Here is a 9,110-nt window from a genome sequence, read left to right on the forward strand (position 1 = left end):
GCATCATCTAGTGAATCAGCTGGAGACGTTCCGTGAGGTCTCAAAACAGCATCTCCAGAAAAACCAGGCTGTGATGAAGGAGCGCTTCGATGATCATGCAACAAACATTGAGTGTTAGGTTGGTGATTGTGTGTGTATATTCTTTACGACTACACAAACTTGTCTATCTAGGAAATTTAATCAACAGTGGTGTGGACCTCATACTTGTGAAGCAAACTGGACCTACAAATTAAACTCCATGGTTAGAAACCTAGAGAACAATAAATTGTTATCTCTGATTCATGTCAATCGCATGAAATTCACATATGATCCATACAAGTGTCCATCGAGTCAAGTTACTCCAGATGACCTTCATAGTGCCCCTCTTCCGGACGTATGCGACTCTGATCTTCCTCCAGACTCTTTCCAGCTGTTAATAGTGAAACATTCCACAAAAGTTGATGAACCACTTAATATACCAGCACTACCCACTCCAGCTTCTGACGAGCAGCAGTATGAGGTTGAAAAAGTCATCCATGGAAAGGTCAAGAACGGAAATTTGAACTTTCTCATCAAATGGAAGGACTTTCCTTCAAAGTATAATACTTGGGAGCCAGTTGAAAACCTTAATGAAGCAACTTGAATACCTAAAAATCACCGTGTGCAGATTATTAATCAAGTTTCATTTAATTTTAATAGTGACTACAATGTACATTGTGTCGGTTTATTAAAAAAAAAAAGAATTAAGGGGCACTTGTACATATATATGTAAGCTTTGGATCAAAGAAATTTGATATTTGTTTGAGGAAAAGAAGACTTGTTTATTTAAATAAGCCTATTTAGTTGGATTCAATATGTGCCTACAGCCCTGAACTCGGACAGTACTTGGAAAAATCTAAAGTGTTGTCATTTGAACTAAAACTTCTCTATAAGCCCGGCCGGCATTTGTCATCTTTCAAGAGGTTTGAATCTACACAAAACTTATGGGGAATATTGTGTAACTGTTCGCTAAAATTTAATATAATTTAAAATCGCAGGAACCGATTTTGAAGAAAAAGGGGCATATGTTATGTAAACTGTTTAGCCTGTGCCAGTGAGGAATGCAATTTAGCATAGATTAGGGTTCTCGGCTTATATAAGGCAGACGGGTATGGCCGCATAGGGCAGTGGTCGTCAGCGTGGCCTTGAGGTACGTCTCGTCATGATGTGTTGCACAAGTTTGTTGAATTAAGTTATGTTTGGTTTCTATATATTTCATTTCATGAGACTTCTTTAAATTGTGTAGTCGTCACATTCCCGAGGTAGATTGACCCTCATAAGAGTTGTCGCCAATGACCAAAATCCAATGTTTGCCATTGTCCATCACAGGCAATGGCCTGAGCAAGTCACTAGCTGCTAGCTCCATTGGAATCCCAACTGAATACTGCTGTAAGAAAGCGACCCTTCCTTTGGCAGTGGACTTCTTTCTGGCACAAATATCACATCCCCTCAGATTTGACCGTACGTCCGCAGACATACCTGGCCAGAAATATCGAAATTTAACTTTGGCCAATGTTTTATTGACACCTAAGTGGCCACTTTGCCCACCATGCAACTCAGCAATGACTTCCTTGCAGAACTATGGTGGCAACACCAACAGCCACCGAATGGACTTAGTGTCATCTGAGTCACATTGTCGGTGTGGCACACCTTCGTGGTGCCACTGCGTCCCAATACGTCTTGCAGGTCGCTGACAACCAGGAAATTGTCTTCGACTCTGGCCGATTATTTTCCTCTTCTTTTGACCTTATGAGCCAACTCACTGTGTCATCCTGCACTTGTGCTTCTCTTAAAACACTCCCAGACAGGACTGGTCAGATGGCCACGCCCCCAACCAAAAAACTTACTCCCTGGAGGTTTACCCTTGGGTACCACACTAGTTGTCTCAACTCCATTGACCTCTTCCTCACAGCGGCACTGTTTGCATGGCCATCTTAACACCATCAGCATTTCCATGCTTCTTGCCACATCTGTGCTCTACAACCAAGTCGTGCTCAGACAAAACCTCCAGCATCTCGCTAACTGACCCTCAGGGTTCTTAAAATTAAGTACCTACAGCAATGCCGCATGGTCAGTCCTGATGGTAACCTTCCAGCCATATAGGTATTGTTTGAAATACTTCAAATATACCACCACAGCCAGCAATTCTTTACGAGTGACACGATAGTTTCGCTCGGGTTTGCTGAGTTTCGGGCTCACGTAAGCAAGCACTTTTTCGTCACCTTCTTAAAGCTGGTACAAGACTGCCCCAATGCTGTCACCACTGAAATCAGTGCCCAAGATGAAGTCACCTTTGGGAATCGGGTATGACAGAACTGGAGTGGCCTGATGAAGCCTGCTGTTCAGCTCAATAAATGCCTCCTGACAACTCTCAGCCCACACGAACTCCTTTGACTTCGCCATCAAGGCATGGAGTGGGCTTGTAATTTCTGCAAATCCCCTGTATGAATCTCTGGTAGTACGAGGCGAGACCCAAGAAACTTCTCACTTCTCATACGCACCTCGGAGTTGGCCAGTTTGCCACTGCATCAACCTTCAATGCTTCAATTTGAGACTGACCTGGCTTACCTGATCAAACACTACCCGGAGACGGGCTAAAGTCTCTGTTACCGTCTGATCAAACAGAAGGAACTGCATGATGTTGTAGTTTGTAGCATGATAAATGTGATTATGTAGATGATCTTTGCCTAAACCAAATCTAAATGATTCTGCGCATGTATAGGACACTTTTTGTAAATCTCTGTCTCGAACTCGCATGAAACCAATGGTCTCAGGCTGTGTTTAACACTTCTCAGTTCTTAATTGTTGTACTTGTACTGATTTTAGATTCGAGAAAAATTGCGTAAGAAATTCAAAATTCCAAATTCTGATACTATTTTCTCCATCGACTGTGCACTGCACCACGTAACTGTTATGGAAAGGGGATCCAGGCCCGTTGCCTAACCAGAGACGGGGGGGGGGTTCGTCAAACCCAAAAGTGGAACTTTTGGCACTGTGAATGCATATTTTTTATACTAAGGCCTATCATAATGTGCTTTGGAGCACAACCTTGAACAAGTTCCATGTTTGTCGAGAACTGAAGGATGCATGTAAGACTTGTATAGGCTCTCTACTTCAGTTTTCAATATTCACGGCGTATTGTAAATTGGCCTGGTAATGAATTTGCTCATCACCCTGCACCTTGAATCGGGCGCTGGGTGACGGCGAGCGAATGATATGAACATTATTAGATATTTTAGGGCACATTTCATTTTGCACATCGGAAAAAAAATCAGAAAATCAGACCAAATTAACATGTCATTGGAACTTTGTAGCGGGTATATGAAATTGACATTTATGAATCAAAACATTTAGAGTTTGATTCAATTTCACCTTTCGTGAAATTTGAGATAAAATATTGCTCCATCCACAAACGTAAGAAGTGAAATTTCGAAGTTGCGCATTCTTCAATTGTGACGTGAAGCAGCGCACGAACCAGTGTTTTCATTATGCCTAAACTTTCTCGAGTCCTCGAAAACACCAATTTTAGTGGGCTGGATGAGTGTCCTGAGTCCTTGCTGGGTGGGCCATGCAGCTGTTCTTTTTAAGACCGGTAGAATGATAATTACACAACCATATTAGACAAAATGAACAGACGCACCACATAATATGTGAGGTGCATTCGGTACTTACAGGGCATTTACAAGTCTATTCAGTCTTTATCTGGACTGGTTTCCTTTACTTCCAACACGTGAGTAGCGCCAATGTAAACGGCAATCAATGAAAACATCACAGCCTTGTCCCCACGCCCAGAATGCTGCGCTGTGCCGCTGGTACGCGTGGCTGGCCGGCCGTGGCGGCGGCCCAGGTTAGGCTGCGTTGAGGCATGGAGCGGTGTTTAGTGACTGATTTCATTCTTTAAACGTTGGCGTATAAACTGCCTGCAGTTCATTACAAACCGCAGAGATATTTTCCGTGTGAGAATCAATGTATAAACAGCAGCTTACATTCCGAAAATTGTAGTATATTAAAATTATATATTTATTACCAAAAACCTAAAAACACATACACACCAACGAGCGGAACTCAGAAGTGAGTGGGAGTTTGTTCGAACCCCACGAAACCCCCCCCCCAGCCTACGGGCCTGGAGGATCATAATCAGGCTACCCCATAATGTGAAACACAGTCTTCCAAAAACTGAAGTATCTAGTCATGAATCTATTCGTTATTGAAAAATTAAAAAGTTACATTTTATGACTCTGAGTACAGGAATAGAAATGAGATACATTTTGGCAATGTAATTTGGGGCTGTAATGAAAGAACACTGACACAAATGGACGTTATGTATGACATTAAGCCAAATTGAATTGAATGTAGCAATTACTGGGACGTCTGTATACTTCCTTTCTTGATTTTGGGGTTTGGTCTTCTCGTTCATGTTCGACAGACCGAACCTTAGGCTTCAATCTGAAGAAAGTATAAACATCCAAGTTAGTGAGACTAAGTTGATAGGATAAATGAATTACAACAAAGGCCCACATTATCCAGCTCCTTGGGCCCCTTGGGCTTCTCTGATAATTTGAACATTTTCTTTCAGGTTCACCAAATGAAGCTTTCTATGTTTACTCGCTTTTATCAGAATGGGATTTTAAAATTGGTGAACAAAATAAATGTCCATTAATGCCTATATCTCTAGGAATATTCATCGTTACAGATACAATTTGCCTGTAGCACATTTGTTTGCTGTATCTCTAACCTAGTCATGGTAAGACTTGCCATTGGAGGAAGTTTAAAATCACAGAGTCTACGGCGCTCTACCTACCCAGTCACTACATATGCAAATTTCCCATTTGCGTATAGCTATTCACTGAAAAGACCTGATCATCCATGGTGCCCCCTGACCTCCCACGGTGCACTGCGGTCATGCCGCAATGTTCGTCCTTCTTTTCTCAGTGCCGTATCGTAACGGACATGTCTTTTAGACATCTTCGAGTTCGGTTTTCGCTACATGGTTCTGTGTTGACTTGAATCATCAGGTAGTCTTTCCTGAATAAACTTTTACCTTGTGTAATTTTAATTTTGTTGGTAAGAGTGCTATTTCCTTGTTTTTGGTGCCCTTTTCTTTCTTTTTCTTTGTGAGCATTCTGCAGGTGTTTACCGTCAGTGTTACGAGGAACAGTCAACCCTACATTCCCCATAGGCCTTGCCGCTTGAGTGTGGGTGCATTCACACGTTAGCAGCCCATATAATCCACACAACCCTAGCTGCATGAGAGGGCGGATTGTATTTTTTAGCGGTTTCCCTTTTAACCCTAACACTGCTCAGTCCTCCAACAGGTGAAGGATTGAGGAGGGTTATGGTTAACCACTGGAGCTGGTGCTCCCTTATTTAAGCAGCCATTTTGGATTAAGGCCTAACCGCTTGAGTGGGCGATTCTCAATAACGTGGTAGGACGGGGAGAAGGCCTAGCCGCATGAGTGATTCACTCGTATATGTGGCTCTGACGAGGAAATAGGCCTTATCTGCGAGTGGGGGGTTCGTAATAGGAAGTGCCTCGGAGTCGTGCATGGAGCCAACTGATGTGGCTGGATCGAGCCCATGTTGTTCATATAAGCTCTGATCTCTTACAAAATGAGGGCAAGGTCAAGCCGCGTGAGTGGGTGATCTGTATCATAAGCGGCTCAGACGTGGACTTTGGCCTTAACCGCGATGCTGGATTTTGCGGTTATCAGAATCCCCCCCCGTGACATTCTTGACTTACAACCATTCTATCTCTCCGCCCTCCAACAGACAACCTAGTCAACTGAGCCAGTGCCTCCACCGACTGCCTAAGACACAATGAGTCGGCTGATCGACCGCCTATGGTTCAGAAAAGCCAGTGGGCCAACGGGGCTCCTCTCCCGGCCTCTGCCGCCCGCAACGGCTACCGGCCATCATAGCTCTGCAGCACGCAAGGCCGCATCCTTGGTAGCATTGGCCGATCAGACATCTAGTGTGCCTCATACTGACGTTGCTAGGATGGGCCCCCTACATTCCACCAGATCAAGCCCGCCTGATGATTCCTTGGCTCACAGTACCGGGACACCCAACAAGAATTCACTGGGCACTGTGGAGCCTACCCGGGCTACTACACCAGCATGCAAGGCCACATCCTAGGTGACATCGGCCGACCAGACATCTAGTTAGCCTCGTACTGACAATGCCAGGTCAGGGCCACCCCCCCCCCACGTTCCACCAGGTCAGGCCCACCTGATGATTCCTCAGCTCACAGTACCAGGACACGAAACAAGAATTCATCGGGTACCGTGGAGCCTACCTACTATGCCAGCATGCAAAGCCGCATCCTCGGTAGCATCGGCCGATCAGACATCTAGTTGGCCTCATACCGACAATGCCAGGTCGGGCCCCCCACATTCCACCGGGTCAGGCCCGCCTGATGATTCCTCGGCTCACGGTACTGGGACACCCAACAAGAACTCACCGGGCATTGTGGAGCCTACCGGGCCACTATGCCGCCACGGCTTCTGACCTCCACAACCCATCCGGGGCTACGGCTTTCAGCTTGGTATTCCCAGGAAACTGGGGCCTTTCTCAGCTGGCCCATTGCCCAAGAAGATGGTGTCCAGCCAAGTTCCTGCCTGCCCTATGGGGGATGAGCCTCCGACCTCACCCACCATGTCGGCTGCTAATTCACCCCCTGCGTTCCATGTTGGCTGCTAATTCACCCCCCTCCCCATGTTCCAGACTCGAGGGCAAATGCACTTGTTCTTCATCGGTTTCTTCAAACCGAGCAGAGATGTCATTCCAAGCAACAGGAACACTCCCCTGAACAATGGATGACAGCATTCCAGTCTGTTAACAAATCTCTGTCCTCCCTCGTCCACTCAGCCTGAGAGACAAACCCACATCGGCTTCTACCGCTCCGGACCCGGACCAGCCTCTCCTGGTTCCTGCAGCCTTAGCCTGTTCTGCAGTCACAGACAACTATGCAGAACATTCTGCTACGTACAGGAGCATCCATGGATCCCATTCTGACACAGCTGTGTTTCAGTCCAAGCAACAGACCGGGTCACCAAAAGATGACATTGACTGTCGGCAATTTTCCCCTTTCAATTTTGATATCCTGGCATGACAGTGATGCTGATACATCTTGGGTCTACGTTCCATTGTTTCTAGGACAGCCCTTATAGAGGCAATACGGTTGGGGCCTTCAAACTCTCAACATCCAGTCTTCTAGCTGCCTTCCGGGAAGACTAATTCTACCCCCTGCCCGCTCTGGGAAGACCCCCTTATAGAGACAGCGCCGGGCAATGTGGGAACAACACCACCTGCATCCTGGGCATTGGTACCGCCATGAATCATAAATCTCCCGATTCATGCAGTGTGTCTGACAAGGCTGGCGGTGGGAAGACCCCACGCCGTTCATGCGCCAGCCTTACTGAGCGCCCCAACGCCTCAAACCACCGTTCTCAGTTACCCTTCATTTGAGGCATGCAGGTATGTATGGGTAGATAGTACATGGGCCACTCCCTGCATTAGTCGGCGCGACTCTGGTGGACGCAATGCGGTTACACAATGCAGACCACAGCGTAGGTAAACGGTCTGCTCTGAATGGTGCAGCCCACTCACCACGAGTGTCAAGAAAGGTGGGTAATTGCCTTTATGTTTGGATCCAAAATGCCTGAATGACAACCTCAAACGTTGTTGTCACAAGGTACCAGCACTGGAGGAGTTGAACCCTGAGTGCTAACAAGCCAAATTATTCTCGAAGTTGGATGCGAAGGCTGGTTACTGGTCTGTCCACTTGGATGAGTCCTCCCAGGAGCTGACGACTTTTCGCACAGCATTAGGTCGATTTTGCTTTCAGAGGCTTCCTTTTGGCTTGTCAGTCAGCCAGGACATCTTTCAAGAATGTATGGACACCATTGTAGCCTTAGTCCTAGGCTGAGTCGGCATTGGGGATAACATATCATAACAATGATAATGGAAAGAGGAAAAAAGAACTGAACACTGCCTGAATCGCACAATGGTAATGGAAAGAGGAAAAAAGAACTGAACACTGCCTTAATGGCACAGTGGTAATGGAAAGAGGAGAAAAGAACTGAGCACTGCCTTAATGGCACAGTGGTAATGGAAAGAGGAAAAAAGAACCGAGCACTGCCTTAATGGCACAGTGGTAATGGAAAGAGGAAAAAAGAACCGAACACTGCCTTAATGGCACAGTGGTAATGGAAAGAGGAGAAAAGAACTGAGCACTGCCTTAATGGCACAGTGGTAATGGAAAGAGGAAAAAAGAACTGAACACTGCCTTAATGGCACAGTGGTAATGGAAAGAGGAAAAAAGAACTGAACACTGCCTTAATGGCACAATGGTAATGGAAAGAGGAAAAAAGAACTGAACACTGCCTTAATGGCACAATGGTAATGGAAAGAGGAAAAAAGAACTGAACACTGCCTTAATGGCACAATGGTAATGGAAAGAGGAAAAAAGAACTGAACACTGCCTTAATCGCACAATGGTAATGGAAAGAGGAAAAAAGAACTGAACACTGCCTTAATGGCACAATGGTAATGGAAAGAGGAAAAAAAAAGAACTGAACACTGCCTTAATGGCACAATGGTGATGGAAAGAGGAAAAAAGAACTGAACACTGCCTTAATGGCACAATGGTAATGGAAAGAGGAAAAAAGAACCAAACACTGCCTTAATGGCACAGTGGTAATGGAAAGAGGAAAAAAGAACCGAACACTGCCTTAATGGCACAGTGGTAATGGAAAGAGAAAAAAAGAACCGAACACTGCCTTAATGGCGCAATGGTAATGGAAAGAGGAAAAAAGAACTGAACACTGCCTTAATGGCACAATTGTAAAGGAAAGAGGGAAAAAGAACTGAACACTGCCTTAATGGCACAATGGTAATGGAAAGAGGAGAAAAGGAAATGAACACTGCCTTATATTTGCACAATGGTTACTGGCGGAAAGAGGGAAAAAGAACCGAATGCTGCCAGAATTCCCTGATTTACATCACGTACAGCAGTAGCGCCCCCTTTCATCCGGAAAAGCTGACAAATGTTAATGTTTATAGCAAGATACCACAAATTGTGAATTATTCTC

The sequence above is a fragment of the Acanthaster planci genome, linkage group LG07, assembly GCF_054643075.1.
Source record: "Acanthaster planci isolate LZ-2023a linkage group LG07, COTS_SCS, whole genome shotgun sequence".
Classification (NCBI taxonomy): Eukaryota; Metazoa; Echinodermata; class Asteroidea; order Valvatida; family Acanthasteridae; genus Acanthaster; species Acanthaster planci.